The 27691-nt window shown below is 37.5% G+C and overlaps 1 protein-coding gene across 3 annotated transcripts in view; it reads left to right on the top strand.

The window, feature by feature from the left end:
- Positions 1 to 15709: 15709 nt before the first annotated feature.
- The window catches only part of LOC108260577 (phospholipid-transporting ATPase ABCA1), a 200801-nt gene continuing 188819 nt past the window's right edge, over positions 15710 to 27691 (top strand). For all 3 annotated transcript variants that reach the window (XM_053677629.1, XM_053677630.1, XM_053677628.1), the window contains exon 1: positions 15710 to 15973. The gene's annotated coding sequence lies outside the window, so the exon portion shown is untranslated. The remainder of the gene's footprint in view (positions 15974 to 27691) is intronic.

Raw genomic sequence — 27691 nt, 5'->3', positions numbered from 1 at the left:
AGTAGGGCTATCTGCTCTTGAGTTGTCTCTCTGGGTCTGACCCAAGGAAACATGCGCACACCTTCAGAAAATAGAGACTTTTGGATCTTTTTGTATTTAAATAGCGGGGCACACTTTGATACTATCTGGTCATGGGGTGGCTGTGTGAATTTGTAACATACAAAGTGTTATTTGGGACCAGAAAGGACAAAGAGTGTGAAGAACAGCAATTTGAAGGTACCATGGCGGTCAGATCTAGGCTTGTAAACAAGACAGGGTTGGGCGTGTCTGGTAGTGCACTGTCACTTTGGTGGCGTCCGTAATGGAGCACAATGAGCATGGCACTTCTGGTACAGATTCAGAGCAAATCATGTTTATCCATCCATCCATCCATTTTCCATACCACTTAACTTACACATGGTCCACAGGGAGCCTGTAGTCTATTTTGGGGGAACTTGGGGCAAAAGGCAGGGGACACCATGGACAGGGTGGCAACCCATCAAAGGGCACAAATGTACACCCATTAACATACTTTGGACGAAGGAACCCAGAGTACCCAGCATAAATCCCCTGCAGTACAGGGAGAACATGCATACTCCGCAAACACAGGGCAGAAGCAGGATTTGAACCCACAACCCCAGAGGTACGAGGCAAACGTGCTAACCACTAAGCCACCTTGGCCCCCCAATTCATGTTTATGCTCTAATTAAATATAACTGAATAGAAAAGGACAAGGACAACCACAGAATATGACAGATTGAGAGGAAGACTTCTATGTTGCTTAATTCTCTGTTACAGTTGTGCTCATAAATTTACATACCCCTTGCAGCATCTGCAAAATGTTAATAATTGAAAAAGGAATATGAGGGATCATTAAAATAGCAATAGCATTAGCATTTATTTATTACTGCCCTGAATAAGCTATTTCACATAACACTTTTGTGATAGTTTCTCATGAGTCCCTTGTTTGTCCTGAACAGTTAAACTGCCCACTGTTCTTCAGAAAATTCCTCCAGGTCCTGCACATTCCTTGCTTTTTCAGGATCTTCTGCATATTTGACCCCTTTCCAACAGCGGCTATATGATGTTGAGATCCATCTTTTCACATGTAGTACAAGTGATGGATTCATACAAGACTATTATAAAAGGTGCAAACATTCACTGATGCTCAAGAAGGCAACACTCTACATTCAGAGCCAGGGGGGTGTAAACTTTTGAACAAGATGATGTAAATTGTACATTTCTGAGCACATCTGTATACCACAGAGAATTCTTTATGTTGATTTCTCTTTTCTGATTGGTCAGCAGTTGTTGATGAATTTTCTTTACCAGCAGCTGGCTGCAAGGTTTATATTAATGGATTCATTTTGGGGAGGTATGATGGCTTAGTGTTTAGCAAATTTGTCTTGTACTCACCGCGTCCTCCGGTTTCCTCTCCAGTCGAAAGACACGTGTTGTAAGCTGATTGGCATTTCCAAATTGATAGTGTGTAAAAGGGTGTGTGAATGTGTGTACGATGGGTTGGATGTGTGAATGTGCCCTGCGATGGGTTGGCACCCCATCCAGGGTGTCCCCCGCCTTGTGCCCTGTGACCCTGTGTAGGATAAGCGGTACAGAAAATTGATGGATTCATTCAAATACATTATCATTTCTATAGTAACAACTAAGTTCCATTAGTATGACAGTCATTGCCATAATCCAAGCACAATAATGAACAGGTTAAAAAGGTGTGTTATTTACAAAAGAAAAGCATCTACATGTAGATATTATGAAGTTAATATATTCTGTAAGGATAAGTTTGTTTAACATGAACGGAAGGAGTCTTCAGTATTAGCACTTTGTAAGAGTCAGTGTTTTCTGACACTGAACAGAGAATTTTGCACTTTTTGGATCCTCAGTAATATTACTAGCTGTGTTTTTTTGTCTTATTACACAAGAAGCTCACAAGAGAATGACTGTTTGTTTATTGCTGCTATAATGTAAGCGATGTTCCACCACTTTAAATGTAATTATAAGTCCATCCATCCATCCATAGATCTTCTATACCGCTTATCCTCTTCAGGGTCACGGGCAACCTGGAGCCTATCCCAGGGAGCATCGGGCACAAGGCGGGGTACACACTGGACAGGGTGCCAATCCATCACAGGGCACAATCACACACACATTCACACACCCATTCATACACTACGGACACTTTGGACGTGCCAATCAGACTACCATGCATGTCTTTGGACTGGAGGAGGAAACCGGAGTACCCGGAGGAAACCCCCACAGCACGGGGAGAACATGCCAACTCCGCACACACAGGGCCACGCTGGGAATCGAACCCACCATGGCCCTGAGGCGAACGTGCTAACCTCTAAGCCACCATGCGCCCACTGTAATTATAAGTGGAATAAGAGAAATAAAACACTTCAAGGCATTCTGTTATAGGAAAGTAATCAACGTTGAGGTGGTAACAGTAACTGTGCTTCGCACTGGCACATATCACACTACCTCATTGTTGATTATTTTCCTATATTAGCACATCATGCAGTATTTTCTTCCGTATTTATACAAGGTAGGATAGGTTAGAAGTAAAGCAAAATATAGACTTACACTGGTGTCAATACAGGTGATTTAGTTAACGTTCACACAAAGGTTCAAAAACACTCATTCATACTTCAGCCTACTTTTACTCTCGTCACAAATGTTACTTGTACCTAATTTGTTTGTTTATTAGTAATAATAGTTAGGCAGTAGCATCACTAACAAAGCAGTAAGCTGGCTAGTTTAACTCACTACATTTTTCAATAAAAATGGTGATAGCATTGTTCCATTTTAATTAAGATTCTCGTAATTACCTCCTGGAGACTGAGTAGTGTTGCTAATTGCTGCATTTCATTTCTTAAAGTACAAAATATGTATTCTAATTCAAGATATTCTGTAGCTGTTTATTGCCTGTTGTTTGGAAACATGACAAATGACTCAAGGAGGCTACTGACTGCCAATAAGAGCAAACTCTTTACGAGAATGTTTGAGAATTTGTGCATGTTGGGCAGCTTCTTTTAATTAGCTAATATTTGTAATTAGCAAAAGAGGTATATTAATCATGGCTGTAGCATTAATTTAGCACAATAAACTATATATGCAGCATGTGAAGAGTAACAGCGTGTCAAGTTCAGGGACAAAATGTTTAGTCTGAAACGGAGAAGTGAGAAACAACAATATGGAAGAGGGTTGTGCATTGTGTGTGTCTGTGCTCTTGTGTGTGGGTGTGCTAAAGACTGAATTAATTAAAACAATTAATATGAGCACAGGACTAATCTGTTTGAAGAAATATCTGTTGAAACAATTTTTCATTTTCTATACACAGTATATGTCATGTAATGGAGGCTGAGACGGAAGCAAGTGCAGGTATGGCAGTTTAATAAAACAATATGAAGTACAAAGGATCATGCAGAAAACAAAATCCAATGTAGGCTAGGGTCAAACAATCAGTGAAATGACAGAGAATAATAACTGAGCGTAATACTTCGAAAAGTCTAAGTGTTTGAACAGTCTCTTGTATAGTGTGGTTTTAAGTGCTGTGAATTGGATGCAGGTGTGCGTGATTAGAGTGAATGTGAGTGTTCTGGGAATCGCAGTCCATGACAGCCATGTTTGTAGGCCGCTGTGCAGGATGGGAAATATAGTCACTGGTTTGCTGTGTTATGAGAGTATACAGTTGAGAAACTGATGTTTTTTTTTGTTATTTGTTTCACTGTTTCTTAGTTTTTGTTCATTCTGGCTGATTTAAATGCAAAAAAAGATCACCTTTACATATAGTTTTACTATATGGAAACCCCAGAGATGCAAATTGGCCTTTGTGACTATAATATAGCTGTAACTATCCTAACAAACATGTACCAGATTAAAATATGATAAAGTATGTCAAATATCAAATGCTAGAAAGTATTATTTCACTATACTATGAATAAAATTGTGTTGTATATTGTCATGACATTCTAATTTAATTCAGTCCAGAAAATGTCACAACACAACCTTATGTCAATAGAAATCTATATTAATTAACTCAAGTGTGTTTATTAATAAAAACATAACAAACCAGTCAATCTTTTGTAGTAAACCTTAGTTTGAAGGTTTATGTCAGTTGTGGGGGAAAAAAAGGTCATATGTAGGTGTTCTGCAGCCTGAAGAAGTCTTGCAATATGTGGAAGTGGTAGCTCACTGATTAAGACTTCCGCCTACTGGTTGAAAGCAGAGGTCGACCGATAACTAAGTTGGGCAATACTTGCCGAAAACCAGTTAATCAGCTGATAGTTTTTCAAATTGATACTGAATGAAAACATTACACCCATACAAAAATATATTGCTGAACTATATTGCAAAAATAAACCGTACTGACTGTACTATGAAAATGTAACTAGGCTCGTTTGGCGTTAAGGGGAGGCACAACTAAGCTATCATTTTATGGGTTGCAAAGTACATTATCTTTCCTTATTCACTGCTCATATCATGTTCACGTAAACTGGAACTCATATAGACATTTACACACCTTGTTTTCCTGCTCAGCATCAGAGGATTAAAAAAGGTAAGTAAATAAATAAATTAATTAATTAATCGCTGAATATCCATTTTCCCTCACACTGACTGTGAGCTGGCATTTGGCAGAATTGAGAGCCGTCAGCCAATAAGACACGAGTGTTTCCACGTATTGTCCTGTAAACCCTGTTTGATTGATCTCGCCTCCGTTCACTGAAGATATAAAATTACAGGCGGTCTTCTTTTCCTGATGTTCAGTTACGTAGTGACAAACCGCTCCAAGTTGAGAATTATTCAGGGCTAAAGAAAAAATCTTCAGGGCAAAACATGATTTATTTTAAAAAATGAATTTTTACTTAATATTGTTTTCTTAGCAATAAATTTGTAAACGCAAGTAATAATTTTATTGGTATCAGTAACTGTAATCAAATTACATACATTAAAAATGTAATACATTACATTACTGCGTTATCAGAAAAAGTCATTAGATTGCAGTAACGTGTTACAAAGTTACACTCAACACCCAAATCTATATCCTGAATTTATATATATTTCTGTAAAGCTGCTTTGGGACAATGTCTATGGTAAAAGCGCTATACAAATAAAACTGAATTGAATTGAATTGAATTGAATTGAATATTTATTGTATATAACATGCTTCAAAAAGTTGTACATTATGTGAATGTTTTTTTCTATGAGACTGGGTTGGAAAATAAATGATCAAGCAACAAACCTGGGCAAACAAGCAGCTTAGGTGTTCAGAAAGACATATTTTATGATATTAGATTAAGGTCTGTGTTACTCCAGCAGTGCACTTGTAAGATGAAGGTTAAGAAATCTATTTTTGCTCTGACTCTAATTCTCTGGCCCTTGGGTTGGTATAGTGAAGAATGGTCAATGTAATCCAAATAACATGAGATTAAACTTGCATCATTTCTGAAAACATCTAGTGGCATGACACTTCAAACCAAAGAAGGCTGACTGAGATGTGAGATGACTCTGCAGCAGTCAGTCATCCAAACTGCCTGTAATTGCTTTGGGGGGGAAAAAAATAGAAATAAATCAATTTTTAAAAAGCACAAGAGCCACTCCACTTTTCATCTTGCTCTCTTTCATCTGAGAAGCAGATGGCGGAAGAGGTTGATGCTTTGAAAGGCGAAGATTGCCGAGCAGCATGAGGTCGCACTTGAGGGAAACAGTTTAGACTTGAAGGTTTGCGGAGAATGTGGGGTCCAGACCAGCTGGATACAGCTGCTGTGATCTGTTTGCTTTCATTTGCTTTTTTAGTGGCAAAAGGTATTCTGATGCATTCTGAGTTTTACAAAGTACAAATTCCTAGAGTACAAATACAGAAGCTGGACACTTTCACCAACTTACTTTAGCTCTGAAAAATGAAAAAAATGGTGAACGAGCTTTATTTTGCCAAGAAGGCTCCTTAAATCTGGGTATATCTTGTACTGCTCTGGTGCCTTAATCAAAAATTAACCTTAATCCCCATGAGCATACGAGCACAATTGCCCTTATTATACCGTTTTAATTGTTGGTTACTTGTAGTGTGCAACTGCTGTGAAATGGTGGTTCAGAAGCCTTTGCTTGTTTTCAGCCTGGCTTGCTTTGTGAACCCCTCTTTAGTTCCTGAGAGACTTGTTAATATTGTCAAAGTGGTGTGCTTCCTTTTTAGAAGGCTTATTTCAGCTCTTTTCATCTCCTGGCGTTCATGTTATGAGTGCAGATGGCACCAATACTGACTCTCCTCTGTGGACAGTGTAGTGGACAATAGTGGACAGGCCTTTCATGTAGGAATCCAAGCACCAGAGAGACATCTGCTTTGCCTGGCAGAATCATAATGAAACTGATATTGCCACACAATGCGGTTAGCTTAGCAATTATAGCAGATTAAGTTTCATTAGCCAACTGAATTGTAGCAAATGGCATAAGCATGCTAATTGACTGAGTACTGCTTTGTTATGCAAGAACAGCTGGCAATACTTTATTTGAAGATAACCTATATTGAAGCATCATAACACATTCATAAGCATTGCATAAATATTTAATTATTCATTACATCCAATGAAATTTATTTGTATAGCAATTTTAACAGTGGACATTGTTACAAAGCAGATTTACAGAGATATATCAATTCCGGATACACATTTTAAATGCATAAATTTATCCGTAATGAACAAGCCAGAGGAGATGGTGGCAAGGAATAACTCCCTGAGACGACAAGAGAAAGAAACCTTGAAAAGACCCAGACTCAAAAGGGAACCCATCCTCATCTGGTTGACAACGGACAGTGTGATTATGAATAATTTCCCTTCTATAACTGTATATTATTGTACTGCTAAAAAGTGCAATGGTGTAAACAGGAACTAATGAGCTTATGAGCAACTTATGAGTCATTTCTGAATTCATTATCATTTTATCTTAAAGTCTATTGTCTCAAACTGAACTTATTCACTGTTCAATGATGGAGACTCGAATGCAGACAGTTTTTAGCAATTGTAGTCCTAAGTCTATCCAAGGAAGAACATCCACAGCCAGCTTTATGGTTTCTATGTGGTACCATCCATAGTAATCTCATGGTGATCTTTAGGCTGTCGATGTGGGGCCATCCTCAACAGCAGCAAGTGATATTCAGGTGACAAAAACTAGGGCAATTTTTCAATATGGGAGGCTTTACGTCTGAGTTGATCTATGATATACAAAACAAGTATATTGCTTTGTTTTATATGCCATGTAGATGAAAGAATAAAGGACACCCCATCAGAGTTGGCAGCAAAATTTAGAGTTTTGGTTAGATAGATTTTTTTGATATAGTTTAAAAGTAGGTGCCGCCAAAATCAAAGGCAAATTATCAAAATTAAATCGAAACAATTTGTGCAAAGATGGGCTATGGAAACAAATGGAAAGTGTATACATTGTATTATACTATATAATGTACAGAAACATTTGTTTTAAGGTATATTGTAAAAATTGATAGGGGAAAAGGCGAACTGCAGATTAGAAATGCATGTGCAATATGGTTTAATTGTTTTTCCACCAAAAAAAAAAACCAAGAGACATAGAAGAAAAATGTGTTTTTCTTTCCAGTGCCGGAACTTTTTGGCCTCAAGTTCCTCAAGAACTTTTTGCATGATATTTGAATTGTGATGATTTGAATTTTTGCAGACTATCATCGCATTCATGAAATATTGAGAAAATGTTATCTTTTGAGGCATGTATTTTATCTATCATCTTCCTGGAGCATAGACGATACTTCAGCCAACATTTTGGAGATCCATTTGCATTAAAAATGATAATAAAACACAGAGGTGCCAAGATGTACTGTTTAACTAAACATGAATAATATTCACCAACCAGCAAAGCCCATTCACTGATGAGGAAAGGACGCGGTACGCGAAAAAATTTTATTTAATTAAAATTTTTAATATTTTTAAAATTAAAAAGTTTGTCTTCTCTTCTATATATAAGACAGTAATAGGACGGTAAAATAAAACCTCCAATGTTATAATAATTATGCTAATAATTTATGCCATAAATGTTATTATAGCACATTATAAGTACAAAGATACTAAACACAATAACATTTTTGGATACAAAAAAGGGTTACATGAGAATTCATATCCTTTGCTATTTCATCAACACTATCTGTACATTTATTTATTATGTACAAAGCAGCTATCATAGCTGTCAGTGTAACATTGCCCAACCACTGAACCATAAACCACAAGCTAAAAGGTCTTTGGTTGAATCCCAGCCTTTCTTGGTTTTCCCAGAGTGAGTATTGCTGAAACAAGCACCACTGGACTGGAAAGAGCACTTTTGTTTTTGGGATGTAGCTCTGCAAGGTCAACAAGCAAGGAATGTTATCATTGTCCTTCAAATACACAACAGCAAAATAATACCAGAAGTTCCAGATGTCCAGTAAATTATCAGTAGCTTTCAAGTTAATATAGCTCTGCTACACTTGGCTTATATAATGTGTAACAGCAAGGCTCAGCAAAAAAAAACAACAAAAAAACAACAAAAACATAATGTAGACTTAATGTAGAAATTATCCCAATCTTACCAAAAATAACATTAGGACACTGGGTTCTTGTGCGGTTCTTTGAATATTTAAAGCACACCTAGTATGGTTTTGAAACATGCCATATTTTGTTTTAAAGGTCTCATATAATAGTTTTACATGTATCCAAGGTTGAAAAACATTTTAATGTGCTCAAAATTAAACTGCAGCATCACACACACACACACACACCCCACACACACTGTCACAAACGACTCGTTAAATGATTCGTTCTAAAGGATTCGTTGTAAACTCCTCCTTTCAGAAAGCACTCTGCTATGATTGCTCAGTTGTTCCAATCTGTTGTGATTGGTCTACCGCTGTCAGTGTGTGTCGGAAATGAAACGTCCACTACCATAACGAGTTTCAGCTCCGTCTGTTCGCAAGCAGCCAGTGAAGACCAGAAGCAGGGTTTTTTGTTGTTGCAAACCTACGTAGGTTAGTACACGAAGTAAGTCTGGAATTACTAACAACACATTTCATATAGGGATTCTACTTGGAACCCTCTCTGATAGGGAAACACTGTATTCTAGGGTTCCCCAAGGAGGCCTCAAAGGGGCAATCAAATGAGTTTCTAACCCCATTTATACACAGGATATGATGGACTCTTTACCAACATACCAGTGTGGATGGGATATACTACATATATTTCTTATTTATTTCTATGTTATTTGTACTGGTAAATTTATAGAAGTCAAAATATGGCGTGACCTTTCCAAATGCATATGTGTGCACGCTAAAAATATTACTGACATGACAGATTCAGACAAAACTAAAATCCCAGAGATAGTTTAGTAATAATTACATTACTTCATCTTACTGTGTAAAACAAATCTAATCCAATAGGCCTTAGGACTATCAAGCACAGCTACCAATCTATCCTTATATTAGTCTTGTCTTGATACTCCAGCTCTCTAGCTGTACTGGGTTGTATTGTCTTTTTTTTTATTAAAAGAATTATGTTTTCTTCTGAGCTTTAATTTCAAATCAGCCAATTTACTGGAATGTATCATTTACCAAGAGAGCTAGCTAGCAAACCATTTTGTTTCACATATTATTGGTAAGAAAATCTCACCAGTGTGCTTGAAAAAAAAAAAAAAAAAATCTTTAGAGTGACAGCATCAAAGAAGACTAGAGTTGATGTTATCTTTAACATCCTTGCTGTTCCAGATGAAGGGCAAAGCTGCATGAGTTCTGTCTAAAACTAACTCGCAGCATGAACATTCGAACAGTGTGCTTTGTGCTTCAGCTGTGTTCTCTTCCAGGTTAGCCAGGGAGTTGTGAATCTCCAGGAATCTTAAAGAAAGTGAATGTGAGAGAGAAAGGTGTGTGGATAGCCAAGGCACCTGCTGGAACTCTAATTTAAGCGGAGAGTGGTGTCAGCTGTCTAACCATGGCCCTGCTGGTAACAAGCACCTGAGAGCCATCCAATGCTGGTCTTCATCACGCAACACTGGACAGCCCAAGGGAGAGTGGACTGAGCCTGAGTTAGAGATCAGCTCCCAACAGTATTTCAAACTTTGTCCTCTTTTTCTGCCTCTGCCTGACCTGTTTCTTTCTCTCTGACAGTGTCTGATGGTAATTGAAGAGGGATGCTTTTGCTTTTTATATCTACTTTCACTACCGTGTGTGATCTGTACAGTTTGGATGAAATACAGCTACACTGACCTACAGAAGATCAGCTCTTGTAATGCTATTCTGCCACACTCAGTCTGAGCACAAAGCTACGACAACAACATGGTCTCACAAGTACAAATTGGGAAGAATTCACACTTGGCAAGTCCTAAGGCATAAGTGGGACTTGCTTACAGTCCAGGAGTTACATAATTCAGACTGATCCACCACAAGCTAAACCAATCAGTAAGTGAATGCTAAATTGGGTCCAAGCTCTCAATGTCTGAGTGTTACTACACCCCTACTAAGCATACTGCACCATCATTCTTTTCTGAATGCTTGTTTTCACAGCACTACCCTTGTTATTTCTCTTTTTGCCAGCCCCCCGTGATACTTTTCCACAAAGAACACATCTTTTAGCCACTCTAGTATTTGGCTATATGTATATTACCAGGTTGCAGTGACATAAATCTAATTCACTGCCATAACCTGACACAGCAGAGGGTTTTTTTTTTTTTTTTTTTTTTTTTTTTCAGGACTGTGTGGATAATCTTTTCAAATCATGCCTGAGCCACTTTTGCACCTGGTCATGCAGGAATGAGAATGGTCACTTCAGAATTTATGTGGCTTTTCCCCCACCAACACTCTTTAATGCAAACATGCAATGGCATTCACCATTATCCAGTGTTGACAGTGAGGAAAATAAAAATGGAGGACAGCAATAATGTTGACTATACTCTCTGGGAGGATAGGGAAATTGGGTATTTACTTGATATACCATATGGCCATAAGTATGTGGATATCTGAGGATAAGATCCATATGAGGCCTTACCAGAACTGTAGCCACAAAGTAAGTATACAAATTTCTAGAATGACTTTGCATGCTGTAGGATTAGGAGTTCCCTTCACTGGAACTAAGTGATTCAGCCAAATCTGTTCCAGAATGTGAGAAGTGAGGTCCAATGACATGGATTGCCAAGGTTAAAGTGAAAGGAATACAGTGACCTGCACAGAGCCCTGACCAAAACCCCACTGAACACATTTTGGATGAACCAGAATGCCAACTGCACCCCAGGATCCATCGCTCAAAATCAGCAACAGGTCTCAATAATGCTTTTGTGGCTGAATGAGCACAAATCCCTATAGCCATGCTCCAAAATCGAGTGGAAAGCCTTCCCAGAAGGATGAAGTTTATTATAACAGGAAAGGGGGATTAATTTGGAATAGGATGTTCAAAAAGCCCCTATGGGTCTGATTGGTCAAGTATCCATATACGTTTAGCTGTATAGTGTACTGTATTTGGGAATATTTATCAGTTCAGACAAAACTAGAAAGAACCTACCAGAACAGAGTAGTTTGAAACGACTGCACAAGTGAAAAATGGCTACAATGCTAAAGAAAAATGAACAGCCTTAAGGCTGCATTCAATGAGGCACACGGCAAAAGGCTCACAGTAGTTGCAGTCATAGTTGCTCAAGAACTTGAGTGTTCTCCTATAGAAACACTCAACAGCTCTTATATTGAAGAGGAAAATGACACTAGGGAGCAGTCTTCAAGAATGCAACAACAGTACTGGAATGCAGAGAAATGAGCTTTTCGTTGAGTGCCAAAACAAATTACGGTACAGGCTTGTTGCTTCTACTATGATGAATGTTTGGATGTATCAGTCATGCAAAAATGGTACTGATGTGTGCATTGAAGCCTTTCAGGGGGCAGATCCATTCATGTTAAAGACAGATATGGGTCACCTGCAGTTACAAATGTGAGACATCAAGGTAGAAATATCAGATCTTAGCAAAATATCAGATTTGTGGCACACAGCTGGTAATGTGAATTATGTCAGCTAACCATTTTCAGTTCAAAGATTACCAGAGGTTATGACGTTTACAGTTTATGTGGTTGCATGGAGGAATCAGCAGTGAGAGCAAACCAATCACATTTATCATAAATGTAATATAATGTAATTTTGGGAGTGTTAATCAATGATATAAACATCCCAGCAATCGCCACTAACATGGGCCATGTTGTATGATTAGTATAAATAGTGAATGCTTATGATGGAGAAAGCACTCATCCCCTTTCTTACAACTCTCTTCGTCTCTAATTATAATTTAATTGCTCTAACAACTTATGATTTTAATTCTGTTCATACTATTGGGAGATCAGGATTTTCAGGGAGATTGGCTTTTTAATAATTTCACCATAACAAAGCTATTGTCATCTAATAAACTTGTATGAAATGATTAAAGTTAGGACTAACTTATGATTTCCACAACTGTATTTTTAATGGTATAATTACTGCTTCATTAACACCTTTCTTAATCAGCTCATTAGCTAATCAAGCCCTTAATGAGCTTAACATGTGGGCCAAAGCTGATTTGGTACTTTATGGGTGGAAAAACTTCAGACTGTGGAACTAAAATGATGTTTACCAATTACAGTGTTCTTTAACATTAATTAAGCTTACATTGCAGTTACATTACTGCTAATTACCGAATACACTAAGTTGAGGTTATTAGCTTATCAGATACATAAGTGTACCTAATAAACAAATTTTGATATATGTATATATGTATCTATATCTATTTTAATAAAATGCCAAGCATTCAACAGGCCAAAATTAATCTTTCACAACAAGAAACAATATAATGTGCATTATTATATTACTTGGATGTTTTCACTCGTGTAAATGAGAATCTTAAAACTGCACTTGTATTGGTGTGGGTGTGCTTATTACTTATGATGAAGATGCTCTCTGCCTCGTTAATGATGTTGCAAGACTCCCTGTGTTTATGCTCTTTCCCTCTCTTTAATGATCATTATCTCTACAGGTTGGTGTATACCACATGGCCTAACACAATTAACAATGCATTCAAATCTACAATTGAAATATCAGGTGGGTGTCATAGTGCAGCAGTATGTATGTACAAGTAAACGTATATAACTATTAATATAGTTTTCCTAAGAAAATGACGACTGTTAGTCTGGAGGTTTTTGTTAGGAACTTATTAAAAGCATCTAGAAGAAATAGAAGACAGACTTTCCTTGTGGCTACATTCATTAAATGCTGTCTTAAGACAAGCAGGTCTCATAAAAGTACAGTGCTGGAGAAGATAGCAGACAAACCAAGATTGATTTTTCCATCTTACACTTATTGACCATACCATCTGGCCACTACACACGTCTACCTTGTGAGAGTTCAGTTATAGGCCCATCTTTTTCTGTGTACAATTTATGTCAGTCAACCTCTAGCCCAGGGCTTCCAGTTCTGGAGACTCACTGCCATGCAGAGAGTCAAGGTTTTCAAACTTACAGCAAACCTGAACCAACTTATAAAGGGCTTCATAATGATTTAGACAAGATGTGCTGGGGGTTATGGAACCTTGACTCTGTGCAGGGCACTAAATCAAGGCCCTGTCCACACATATAGTACATGTGTATAAGTGTATAGGGATAATAATGAGTCTTTGTTGATCACAGATGCATTACAGTAGAGTGAAATTCTTTTCTTCGCATACCCCAGCATGTCAGGAAGTTGGGGTCAGAGCGCAGGGTCAGCCATGATACAGCGCCCCTGGAGCAGAGAGGGTTAAGGGCCTTGCTCAAGGGCCCAACAGTGGCAGATTGGCAGTGCTGGGGATTGAACCCCTGAACTTCTGATCAGTAAGAGCCCAGAGCCCTAGCCTCCAAGCCACCACTGCCCCTGTTTAAAAAAGGGTTGCACGGTGGCTTAGTGGTTATCACATTTGGTTTCAATCCTGCCTCAGCCCTGTGTGCACAGAATTTGCAAGTTCTTCCCATGCTTTGGGGTTTCCTCCGTATTCTCCGGTTTCCTCCCCCAGTCCAAAGACATGCGTTGTAGGCTGTTTGGCATTTCCAAATTATCTGTTATGTGTGAATGTGTATGCGATTGTGCCCTGCGATGGGTTTGCACCCCATTCAGGGTATACCCTGCCTTGTGACCCAAATTCCCTCGGATAGGTTCCAGGATCCCTCTTGACCCTGCATAGGATAAAAGGTATGGATAATAGATGGATGGATTTGGTAACATTCACATGAGTATGCCAGCCTAGTAGGTGGCAATAGTATGTCAACTGTCTCAAGAATAACATTAAGAGCATGAAAAGTGTTTAGTAGAGCTGGTGAAAAAGTCTGTGCCTCAAAGGAAGCACATGCTATCCTTCACCGTACAAGGTTGTTAGTTGTCATGTGATAAGGAAGATCTAGCTAGTGGGTGGGAATTGATCAATTGGCCATTGTGGAAGTTTGCAGTTTAATTTAGCCCAGATTAACCCAGAGAGCTAGTTTAAAAGCACTGTTTGTCAAATTCTGTTTGGCCTTGTTTACTCCACTTGTTTACTCCACTGGCCCTTTAACTCCATCCACCTCCTTTAAAACTTCATTGGGATAATATGTCATAAATCTAAACATTTACTAAAAAATCGAAATGGGGGATTGGGGAGGGATTTGATGTACAGTAATACAGTACTTACAAATCCAAAACTTAAAAGTTCACCCCAAAAGTGGTGAAACCCTAAATCACCCCCCTCAATATTAAGGGTTATTCTGTGTAGATTCATGACATATTCGCAATTAAGTCCAATATATTCCTAGGTTCTAACGCTAAAAAACGTGGCAAAGTGCAAGGGGTTGAATACTTCTGCAAACCACAAAATTGCTTTATTTGCCAGTCAGTGCAGTTGGAATACTTATCTATTTAGCTCAATGCTGTCTAAAGTGCATGTGATGTTAAGTTGACATGTTGACTGTTCTGTAGCTCTCACACACCATGACTCAGCATATTGCAACAGTTTAGATGTGCGTGTGTGTCTTTATTTTCTTCTTCACAACAGCCTTGACCTTTGCTGGTAATATTCTACCTCTCGCACTCATTTGCTTTGCTCTTTGCAACAGTAGCGGTAAAACAGATGACTTTTATGACTGCACCAGTTGTAAGTCCATGCTTCCGTGTCAATGCCCTTTTTAAACCGTAGTTTTCCTCCTCCTGAAATCGCTTTAATTCGTTGAGTTCTGAAAGTGTTCTGGTTCATCTTTTCTACGTTGACGCCAAACAAATCAAATGAATTTAATGAGTTGTTCTCTCTCTCTCAATCATTTCCCAGTCTTCGGCTCTTCCAGAAGCTTTTATATTGCTGCTGTAAAAGATGTCGACTAGCAAGCAGAAAGTGAGCTGATTATTAACTTGTCTTCCTAGGGCCTGATTCATGCTAAAGCGCATAACTGTCTCAACAGTCAAAGGATGACATAGTACACACACACACACACACACACACACACACACACACACACACACACACACACACACACACACACACACACACACACACACAGTTTAGGTAAGGAACCACGTGCTCCCTGTGTCTTCTAGCTTGTGTAATGTACACCAACACACACACACACACACACACACACACACACACACACACAGGTTAGGTAAGGAACCACGTGCTCCCTGTGTCTTCTAGCTTGTGTAATGTACACCAATACACAAACACACACACACACACACACACACACACACACACACCCAGTTGTGTCTCTATGGTAATCTCCACAGGTCTAATTTACATGATGTAGCCTATGAGGAAGCGGGAGTAGGGAGAGTTTGCATGAGGGACATGATGAGAAGGAGGGTAATAAAAAGACAGAGACAGTCAGTAAACATACACTGAAACTTGTATTATATTGAGCCGGTGCTGTCATGTGGATACTGTCAGTGAGGATGTGGAGCTGACAGACGATAGATCTCAGCAGGTCACAGAACAGGTGAGCTATCACACTCTCAGACACACGAGAATGGCTCTGATTTTCCCTCTATGGCAGCAGACAAACGCAGGGAGGTGGATGTTACTTGCCGTCTTGGTTTAATTCACTCTATCAGTTGAATAGTCATATTTATTATATGTTATCGTTATATAGATATAGGTTATTGTACATAGAGCTGGGATAGTTGCTAAATCATCTTTTTTTTTACATAAGGTGTAATACATTTGTACAGATATTATACTATTTATGCTGTTAAGTGTGTGATGTAAAGATAATTTCACACAGGATACATAATTAGCACATGAAAAGTTCATGATGAATATCCTAAGCAAACATGTTGCACCCGCTTTGGCGATTTGCACAATGAATTAAAAACGTGCTGTTATTTTTGTCTTGAAAAAGCAATTAAAATCAAGTGACAGTCTGTAAATGTGACAAGCTTAGAAAAAAATTCTTATGTTCATTGTATAAATGGATTTATAATAAAAAAATAAAAAAAAACACTACAAAATTAGTAATTTGAAGTACAAAACGCAGGAAATAACTGTTTATTTCCTGTGAACTGTGTGTTCTGTTCCTCAGACTTTCGAACTAACAAACAAATGTAGCTTTTAGAACTATTGTTTATTATCTTAATGGATCTGTGGGGTAAAATGATTCTTTTACAAAAAAAAAAAAAAATTATAGTTGATATTGTCACTCTTATTTCTGACATATTAAAGGAATTAAACACATACGTTTTGACATTCTAAAGGCCTAAAGGTTAGACATGCTTGGAATACTGAACAGCAAAATTTAATGTTACTCCTATAATTGTTTAGAAGTTTTATAATAATTCATTTATACAACAGTGAGTTCTGGTCCACTTTTGATTGGTCAAGCGGCTTTCTATGAGTGCTTATATTTCCTATAACCGCACTGGGATGATTCACTGGGTGCATCACTCCACTCATCTGTGTTCACTATGTAAAGTTTAACTTCCTAGAAAAGAATTAGCAATATCATCAGTGGACATCGTAAATGCTACTTTTAAGGAATATAACGATTGACTTAAAATATGAAAGCTTGTCAGATGGAGATGAAAAGCAAAAGGGGATGCCAGTTTTACCGGATGCATCTTTAACAAATCAGTGTGTGAGAAATGTCACTTCCTTCAATTTCTTATTTGTAAAACTGCTGGATATTGGCACTTGCAATCATGCCGTTCAATCAAATATTGGCATGGCTGTGATCTCATGCCTACAGCCGAATCACAGCCATGCCGATATTCAGTATAACTGCACTCTTATACAACAGCTCTGATGAATGCTTGATTTTTATTCGTCGGAAGTCATTGAAAATTTATATATATACATGTGTATATATATATATATATATATATATATATATATATATATATATATATATATATATATATATAAAAGACATATTTTACGCATATATTACCCGCATATATATATATATATATATATATATATATATATATATATATATATATATATATATATATATATATATATAATTCTACAATTCTGATATAAATGCAAATAAAAACTTTATTCTCTCAATTTCAACAAGTTGTTTCCCAGTAACTGGTCTCATAAACAGAAAACACATTACTCTAATCAACATTAACACATGAACTAAATTATGAAGATTAAAGTAAGATTTCTTCACTTACTGAATGTTATTAATTCATATTAACATTGACTAAATTCTAAAAAAACCTCCTGTTAGTCTCATATTCACTCACCACTAACACAAGCATTTCTACTTTCATTGAACATCAAACTGGTAAGATATAGGCCTAATGTAAACTCTTTTTTTGATGATATTAACTCATATTAACTTGATATCTTAACTGGATATGAAACATACTACTCTACAAATATATTCTTCTGTATAAATATACACTATATAAACTATTTTTTGTCAACTCACCTTCATTTAAATCTTTCAATGGTGTACTGCCGCTTTAATTCAGTGCGAGCAGCACGCGGAAAAAAAATTTGACTCCACGCCGAATTTTTAGCAGTGCAGAGCTTACAGAGATTACAAACTGCAGGTTTGTCATCATTCCACACAAGAGACATCATCTTTACACACAGCACGAATTCGATGTGTTTTCCCGCCCTCTTTTTATTGACAGGATATAATCGGCCCTGATCATCGAATGTTTTTAAACTATGAGCTGATAGCGGGAAAAATAACCTTTATCGGCCGATTTTCCGTTGGAAAATTCAGTGTGCTGTTATAAGAACTTCATATTAACACGAGATCCTGTCACTGATTGTGTATTATTCTTTACTAGAAGCAATTCTGCTTCCAGGTGAAAGAGAATCCAATCCAAGTGTACATCTGAGCAGTCGATGGTTAAGATTCTTTTTCAGCGACACACAACAGCAACAAAGCACCCTGTTATTTGAATATACAAATATCTCCTAGGATAGAGCCTTAACCGCTGACCTCAAGCTTCCATTTATTTTTAGAATAGTAGGTTATTAACATAAATGGACCATTTTACTGTTGAATTGGTTCTGCTCTTTAGTGTCACACTGATAGAGTTGATTCGCCTCTTGCAAGGACCCTGAGTTCAACCTACTGATGAGATGACACTGAGGTTCCTCAGAAAATGACAGAGAAGCTCACTAATTAACTGCATGCTGAGGGTTAAAATCTTGAAATGACACATGAGCACAATTTTCACCCAGAATGTTTGTACTCTCAGTGCTTCCTATATGCTTTGCATCTGTGGAACTGTACTCTTGGGAAGTACTTGTACAGATGTCAGATTAGTTAACAGCTAGACGCTTGGATGAGGTTGCACCACACTTGTAAAATAGCTTTAGATAAAAGCATATGCCAAATGAAAATGTTCATGTAAATATTAAAAAGAAGAAAAAGTTTTTGTTAAAGGTGCTGGAATCGAATATATAAAGCATGTGTTGGGAAAGTGTGTGACAGGAGAGTGTGAGATGTTCCCACACATCAGCACAGGTTTACGCTTGAATAGGTGAGCATGTGGGTAAGCAATGAAAATAATAAAATGGGATACATAAACAGGCATTATTGCATTTTGAAATTAAATCATATGTTATACAATTAAATTATTATTATTATGTTATTCAAAGGGAAATTGTGCCTTGGGTATGATGTCTTCCCAAATTATGGTTCCAAACCTAATTTCACAATATTTACTGAGTTATTGTGCTCCAGTTAATTGTAACTTTTTATCTTCTTTTACCAATTGTATTACCTAGGATGGCTTATAGCTAAATTAATTTAGTTTGTTGTCCTCACATAATTGTAGTTTTTCTAGAGTTTAATTAATTCATTTTTATGAAAAAGGAACAATTTTTGTTTAGAAATTGGGCAAAGGGCTTTAAGACCTAAAATATAATAACATGTTAATAACATAACCTTAATAACATGCTAGTAACATGCAGCACAAAGTTTTAATTATAGTTAATTAATAATAATTAATATCCAACTATTAGCCTATTATGATATGTGTACAATTATATTCCTGCAAATTACTGGAGCTTTTGAGCTTTTGTTTCTGAATTTTTCACTGACATCATTTAAGGTTCAAGTTTACATTATTTGTAGGTCTACTTGTTTTTAAGTTCTAGAGATTTCAATTAAATCCATTTAATTCAAGTAACCGGTCAATATGCTAATAACTAGAAGAACTCAATAATAATTAAAGCTGTAAGTACACTTAAAGTGCATTTGAATTTCAAATCTTGGTGTGCGCTCAGTTCAGCATATTCCAGGGAATTACAGGAAAAAGAACTGAATTTAGCACAAATTCTTCAAATGATACAAAAGAAAAATATTAAAGTATTACAATTATTGACCACAAGGTGGCACAGTAACAAAATGTGCAGTCCTAGGCCTGAAGATACTCATCAAGTTTCGTGATACTGTCACAAATTTCCTCTAGTGCTGAGTGCCAGGGCATTAAGCGCACATGAACTGTCCGGAATGTGACAGCATGTGCTTCTGGGATGTCACTGACTGTGTTTACTTTTGATACGTGTGTTCCCTTTCAAATGAAACTCAACATTGCTTGAGCTTCACGCTGTGGAAGGCACCCTCGCATGTGACGAGATCTGAAACTTGTGTGAAATCACGCCTATTTATAGGCCTGCCGTGGTCAGGTGACGTGACAATTAAGTGCGTCACGTGATTATAAAATCCTGTGAACCACGCCGTCAGCATTATTATCTTTAGCGAGTCATTCGTTTTGTGTGAATGCTAGCAAAAAGACTTCATTTCCTCTCTTTAAAAAAAATAAAAATAAAAAAAACTCGTTACTTTTCTGACCGTTTAAAAAAGAAAAAAAAGAAAAGTATGAGACAGAATTCAGGAAGTGTGTCATGCCTTGCCCTCGGTTTATTATGGGGGGGGGGGACACACTTTCTGTGTGAAGTGTCTGGGGGTGGAGCATGCCACAGCACATTGTGAGTGCTTTAGAATCAGGCAGCTCCACTTGCAGCTCTCTCTCTTCTCGGCCAAAAGGAGTTGGGTTTCCGAGCCTCGCAGATCTGGGCCAGGGAAGAGGAAGTGGCTCATAGCAGGCTGGACAAGCGCTATCTCCCCAGTGAAAATAAATCTCCCTCACACCGTAGAAAACTCCCCGTTTTTCCAGAAGTGCATGATGAAATGTCATCTGGGGGAAACCATACACTAGCTGTGTTTATAACCCTGTGGCATTATCCCTTATTCGGCCATTGTGGGGAATGTGGGGAAAGTTTAGCTATGCCAAAGAAGGAGGAGGTGCTTGAGAGCTACCACTCTCCATCTATGGCAGGAAATTTAGGGAGGCCGGCTTTGCCATAAAAGCCATGTAAGGCCATCTCGGCATTGGTTGGCAAAGCCTATGCAGCAGTGAGTCTCGCTTTTGGGTGACTGCATACAATGACAGTGTTGCAGGCCTATCAACAGACCCGCTGAGTGAGCTCGACAACAGGGAGGGAACTGGGCCACGCCAGGACACAGATTTTTCCATAGGGGCGACCAAGCCAATGGCCTGTCATATTGGCCATTCAATGGGTAGCTTGGTTGTGTCGGAGAGGCACCTATGGCTCAACCTTTCTGGGATGGGGGATAAAGATAAGCTCTCCCTGCCGGATGCCCCTGTTGAACTTTCCGGCATGTTTGGCAGAGCGGTTAATGCCATTGTTTGCAGGTTTCGCAAGGCAAAACAGCAAATGGCGGTGTTCAGCCAGTACCTTGCCCATCATGTTGAGTTTGCCTGGGCTCCACTCATGGAGCACTAGTGTGAGGGAGCCTCCCCTAGCAAATGTCATCCCAAGTTTTCAGTCTTCTCTGGTCAGCGAGCTGTCACAGGGCAAGGAAAATCTGATGCTTTCCTTCCAACAGAATGTGGAAGAGTTAACATCACTAAAAGACCACCTAACAGCATGGAAACTACTGTCAAATGTGTCTCCATGGGTTCTGTCCACCAAAGAAAAGGGTTACAGTCCAGTTCAGAGCTTGACCCCCCCCGGCTCAGAGGTGTGCTCACCACAGTAATCAACACAGAGCAGAGACTGATGTTAGCACAGGAAGTAAGATCCCTCTTAGACAAAGGAGCCATAGAACATGTAACCCGTTCCTTGATGGAGGGAGGTTTTTACAGCCATAAGTTACTGGTCTGCAAAAAAAGATACGAGTATGCGGTCAATTTTAAATCTGTGCCATCTGAATCATACTCTTTGGGCATACAGGTTCAAGATGCTGATGCTCAAACTTATCATTCCACAGATTCAGGTTGAGGACTGGTTTGTGACGATCTAAAAGATATATATTTCCACGTAGAAATATTGCCCAGTCAAAGGAAGTTAGCCTCGACTCGACTCAGGGAATCCAGGGATGCCTGGCTTTTAAACTTTGGACATATTGTTCAACAGTTATTACCATTAATGTACTTCCAAATTAAGGATAAATTTGACCCAGTGGTGGCGCTACAACATTGGCTGTACTTTGTCCAAATTTGGTAAGAATGTTCCTTAGACCCTCCACAATCAGTGTGCCACATTTCACAACTTTTTACCAGACAGTTCTATGAGCTGCCATAGACAACCTAGCCAGAAGTCGAAGAAGAAGAAGAAGAAGAAGAAGAAGAAGAAGAAGAAGAAGAAGAAGAAGAAGAAGAAGAAGAAGAAGAACGGTAGAATAATAATAGGGTACCTTCGGTGCTTGGCCCCGATATAAAAAAGCTAAATATAACTTTATTATATTGTGGATTGTGAATTCCAAACAGATTTATTTATTTAAATTACGGACTTCCTGACTAGGTTTTAAGTGCCTAACTTTGAGGACCACTGATCTACAATACACGGTGTCATGTTGGATTTTCATTAGCTTGTGTTTGTTAGTAATTATAACTGGTTAACTAAAACATTTGTAGCAAGCTAGGTAAAAAAAGACTTGGAAAATGGCTTGAAAGAAATGCTATAAGGCTTACGACTTCAATACATTCATGTTCTTCATTCATGTTTCATAGAAATTTTAAACAGTGAGGATGATTTTGTCGAGTCATGATGCTGACAAAAACAAAAGCAGAGTAAATTATATATTTTTATTTTAATAACCTAAATCTAAATTGATACAGTTAATATAGAAAATTATATACAGTGTCACATTTCTAGTTATCATAGTTATTATTTGATGGAGTTCATGTTTGAACAATTTCTTTGGAGCATTATGGATGCTAGAAAATAGACACTGTTTCAGTTTCCCATAAACTATTTATTTATTTATTTATTTTGGATTTTGCAATGTTATACAGTTCATGCTATCTTAGATCCAAGTCCAATAGATTTAGATTTTTCAGGATCTAGCAATTTTATTCCCCCATCATACAAATCTAAATGAATAAAATAATTAAATCCTGCTGTTATATTGTGTGTGTGTGTGTGTGTGTGTGTGTGTGTGTTTGTTAAAGGTGTGATAGTGTGAACTCTGCTCTCACTCACATCATATTGTTACTGTAATGATTTAATGATTTACTCACTGTGCTTATATAGAGGCCATAAATAGTATATCTTGGTGAGGCATACAGAGATTGTGTATGTCTAGATATGTCTAGACATATGTGTAGTCTTCACTTTCCACAGTAAGTGGTTATAGTATGGTAAGAAAGAATTAGCTAGAAGGTTGGGGATTTACCAAATGACTAATTTGGAATAAAATATGGTTAAAAAAAAACAATGATCCAGATACAAACTGGCCGGCTAATTTTCTAAACGTGAACCAGCTTGGCTTCTGTAGCAGATCCTCTGTTGTGGTTTCCAATCACATGCATTATTTAGCTGAAGGCAGCTCATAAGACCATAGACTAGCTACAGGGCTATAGACATATAGTCAGAAAAGGGAGAGTTTTCACAGATGTTCACAGATTTTAATTTTTTTTCCCCCATAATTAGATTTTTCACTCAATACCACTGCAAACCTGCACTTTTCAAAGCTGTATCAGACACATATCATTGCTACAAATATACCTATTGCTGCTGCCCTACCAATAGTGTGTCCTGTTATGTGTTGCACCATGGTCCTGGAGAAATGACATTTCGTTCCAATGAATACAAAATATACTGTATGTAGGAATGGCAATAAAACCCCAGTTGATTTGAATTGACTTGATTTTATTTACCCTTGACATGGCTTTTTAAAAAGGTTGAGAGTGCAATATATAAGTATAAGTAGTTTATAGTTTTTGTAACCTTTAAAATTTTTCATTCACTGCAGCACTACTTCAGTTCAGATAAATTAAATATTTCTGCGATTTTTTGCTTGGCCGTAAAACTTTTTTATTCAGTATAAAGCTTAATTGAAAAAAAACAAACAAACAACAACAACAACAAAAAACATCTCCTGACATGTCTAGAAGGGTTTTTTTTTGTGTGTGTGTGTGTGTGTGTATGTATTCACTGTGGGCATGCATATACATGTAAAGACATTATACAGTACCGTCCAAACCAATTGGCATGGCAAGGCCAATTCATGAGTTTGTGTTACACGAAACACGAAAAACATCTGGGTTCGAGATTAAAAGATGGGTATGAGATGAGAGTTTAGAATTTTGGCTTTTATTTCATCTAGATGTGTTAAACAACAGTAAACATAAAACCTTTGGTATCATTTTTAGGTGAGCAAAAGTATAGGAACAGATCAGTCTTGAAGTATATTAAAGTAAATAACACTTAATATTTGGTTGCATATCCCAGGCATCATGCCTGTGACTCAATGATATCACCAAACTGTTGGTGTCTTCTTCTGTGATGCTTTTCCAGGCTTTTACCACAGCCTCTTTCAGTTATTGTTTGTTTGTTGTTTGTTCCTTCAGTCTCCTCTTCAGGAGGTGAAATGTTGCTCAACTGGGTTAAGGTCTTTTGGTTGACTTGGCCAGTCTAAAACCTTCCACTTTTTCCTTCAACAACTTTCTGTGGAGGTTGTTGGTGATCTGACTGTTGTTTTTGGGTTTTCCTTATTCACAATGTTTCTGTCATCAGATGCTGTGTTTTCCTTGGCCGGCCCATTTGGTGTCTGTTGCTCAGTACCCTAGTGGTTTCTTTCTTTTTCAGAATTGGCTATGCCCAAAGTTTGTGTAATGCCTCTGATTGACTTTCCCTCTTTTCTCAAAATGACTTGTTTTTCTCCAATAGACAGCTCTCTGATCTTCGTGTTGGTTTACCCTTTTTAATAATAAATGCAGTCTTTACAGGTGAAACTGAAGGCTAAAACCAAAAGTAGATGTTTAGACTTATTTATTATTTAAACAATTAATCTAACAGGACACACCTGGGTAACAAGAAACACCTGTCAGTCACATGTTCCCATATTTTTGTTCACCTGCAAATTGGGTGGTCTGATACAAAACGTGTTATGTTCTATGTTGTTCAACTCGTCTACATATAAATACCAGCGAATAAAAGCTGAAATACTAAACTCTCTTCTCATGTTCATCTTTTGATCACAAACCCAAATGTCTTCAGTCTACAGCAAAAAGGAATGAATTGACCTTGACATTCCCACAGTTTCGGAGGGGACTGTAACTTAGTAATTTAGTAATTAGGAGATACGTAATTTAATAATTAGGAGATATTAGTCTTCATTATCAGCTGTGACATTTCGATTGTTTTTACTGTGTGAAGATGTCAGAGTACATCAGTTCTAATCATTTATATTATTATTACTGACATTTAGTTGTTGTTTTTTTTCTCTTCAGTCCTGTTTTGGATCATTTTACTGGAAGATACCATCTAGCTCAGCTGATGGATATTCTGGGCTCTGTTGCATTTTAGCCTCAGACGATATATTTCCAATTTTTCACTATATGGAAATGTCACAGAACATCTGATATACTTCAATTTACACTCTGGCCTTTCCTCACACACATCAATCGCCATATTCCTCCTTTAAATACTTCCTATAATATACTGTATGTGTGTGTGTGTGTGTGTGTGTGTGTGTGTGTGTGTGTGTGTGTGTGTGTGTGTGTGTGTGTATGTGTGTGTGTGAAAGCACTGCTATTTTTTTTTTTGTTCATGGTCAGATTGAATTGTGGAACTAGAGCTGTGCTCCTGTTTGAGCTGGTGATAGCAGAATATGATTTATAAATAGGAAATTACCCGCTGCATATTTTATGCCTGGTGCCATTGTCAGCCATTTTCCCGTACCATGTTCTGGTTTCAGAGCCCTATGTCCTGCCTGATGCCTGCTGAAATATTTAAGGAAACCGGAGACAATTACCAGGCAGTGTGGAAGAGCAGGACATGAGCGCTGAGTCACACACACACACACACACACACACACACACACACACACACACACACACACACACACACACACACACACACACACACAGCCATACACGTATACTCTCTGGTTTTGATTGAATCTGAAGAAGTGGCTAATCTCAGTCTCATAAACGATACATGGGGATATAAAATGTCACAAACTGATATCTGGAGAAAGTTTTGACATTGCAACTTCTTTCCACTACTGCATTCCCTTTTTCTCCACCCTCTCTTTCCATCTTCTTCTACTTCAGTAAGTCATTCCTCACTGTGGCCATGCAGTGCAATAAGAAGGTAATGAATAGTTAGCAGTATTTTGCTTTACATTGTGCCTATTGGCATTTACTCCATAAAAGGCTTGTTGAAGATGTTCCAGTCCCAAACAAGTTAAGCACTGATCATGTCCATAGTCCAACTACATCAGCACTTGGCAGAATACACAATTCAAAAAGCTCCATCCTTAAAACCCTAAGGAGTTTCAACACTTCAAATATGATTATAGACTTGTTAGGATTATGAGATTAAATACTCTGTGCTCACAGCAACCATGCTGTTACATGCCAAACTCAAACAATAGGCCACATGTCTTGTTCAGGAACACAGTTAATTGTGGCAAAATTAGAAATAATCATTAAATAAGAAATAAGAATTAGAACTACCATCACCTATGGTGCGCCTCAATGCACTCTCACTGAAGGTGCACACTGAATAACAAGATTAACCAAAATCAAAGGATTAGAGCACTATGCTCAGTGCCGTTCAATCCACGTTCTCAACTCCCTGCAAGACCAGAATCAAAAGAGGATGGGCCTGACATAGCAGGTTTCATATTGTCTACACACATGAAGTCATGGTTAAGAGGTGACAACTGTGCTATTAGTGCTCAGCAATGAATCTAATGAATGGGAAAAGTCCACTAGTTATGAAGGAAACCACTGTAGTGATCTGTAGCGAAAGGAATTAGAAAAATAGTTCTTAATGGTCTTCCACTGAAAAAATAGATTGCTATACTGTGCACATTCATGCTTCTCAGGTTTTTGTTTTTGTTTTTTTTACAATGGAGTATAAAAGATTTGTAGTAATTAATAGTATATTTGTGTAATAATAATAATGATAATAATAATAATAATAATAATAATAATAATAATAATAATAATAATAATAATAATAATAATAATAATAAGGAGCGCACGGTGGCTTAGTGGTCATTAGGGAATACCATTGCCATGAAGGGGTGTACAATGTTTAGGTAGGTGGTACATGTCAAAGTAACATCCACATGAATGCCAGGACCTAAGGTTTGTTAAAAACAAAAAATGTTAAAAACAATTAAATTAAAAAAAAAACCTATAATACTAAAGTTGAGGAAGTATTTTCAATTAAACACGAAATTTAAGAAAGATACATTTTCAAATGGTTTAAAAGAGTGATGAATAATGAAAGAAGAGTTTCCAAAGTTTCCAAGCATTTGTGGACTGTATTATATTGTTTTTACTGTTGTTTTATTAGAATTTATAAGAACACTTATAATCCATTAATGCAACAGTTTACAAAGGAATGCAGTTCGAATGAGTTGCAAATATAGGCTTCATAGAAAGCAATACTTTTCCCCTCCTGAGTAATTTAATGGTACCGTTTTTTCCCCGTCGGAGGAATCATCTCAACATCGTGGTTTAAAGAATAAGTGCATTTATATATAAAACTGCCTGATATCCATACATATGAGTTCATCTTTAAATGTGAAAATGTGCTCTATCATTGTACTAAACTTTCCGTGGATGCAGATATAACTAGATTTGTTTAAGTAGTATGCTCTTTCTGGGGAAAATGAAACACTTATATACTCATGAGTTCACAGATGAAAGGTTAGAGCTGTGTGATGGAATAAGTTATTCTTCAAGAAGCTACA

Source organism: Ictalurus punctatus, chromosome 29, assembly GCF_001660625.3.
Source record: "Ictalurus punctatus breed USDA103 chromosome 29, Coco_2.0, whole genome shotgun sequence".
Classification (NCBI taxonomy): domain Eukaryota; kingdom Metazoa; phylum Chordata; class Actinopteri; order Siluriformes; family Ictaluridae; genus Ictalurus; species Ictalurus punctatus.
This window is presented reverse-complemented; position numbering and strand designations above follow the sequence as displayed.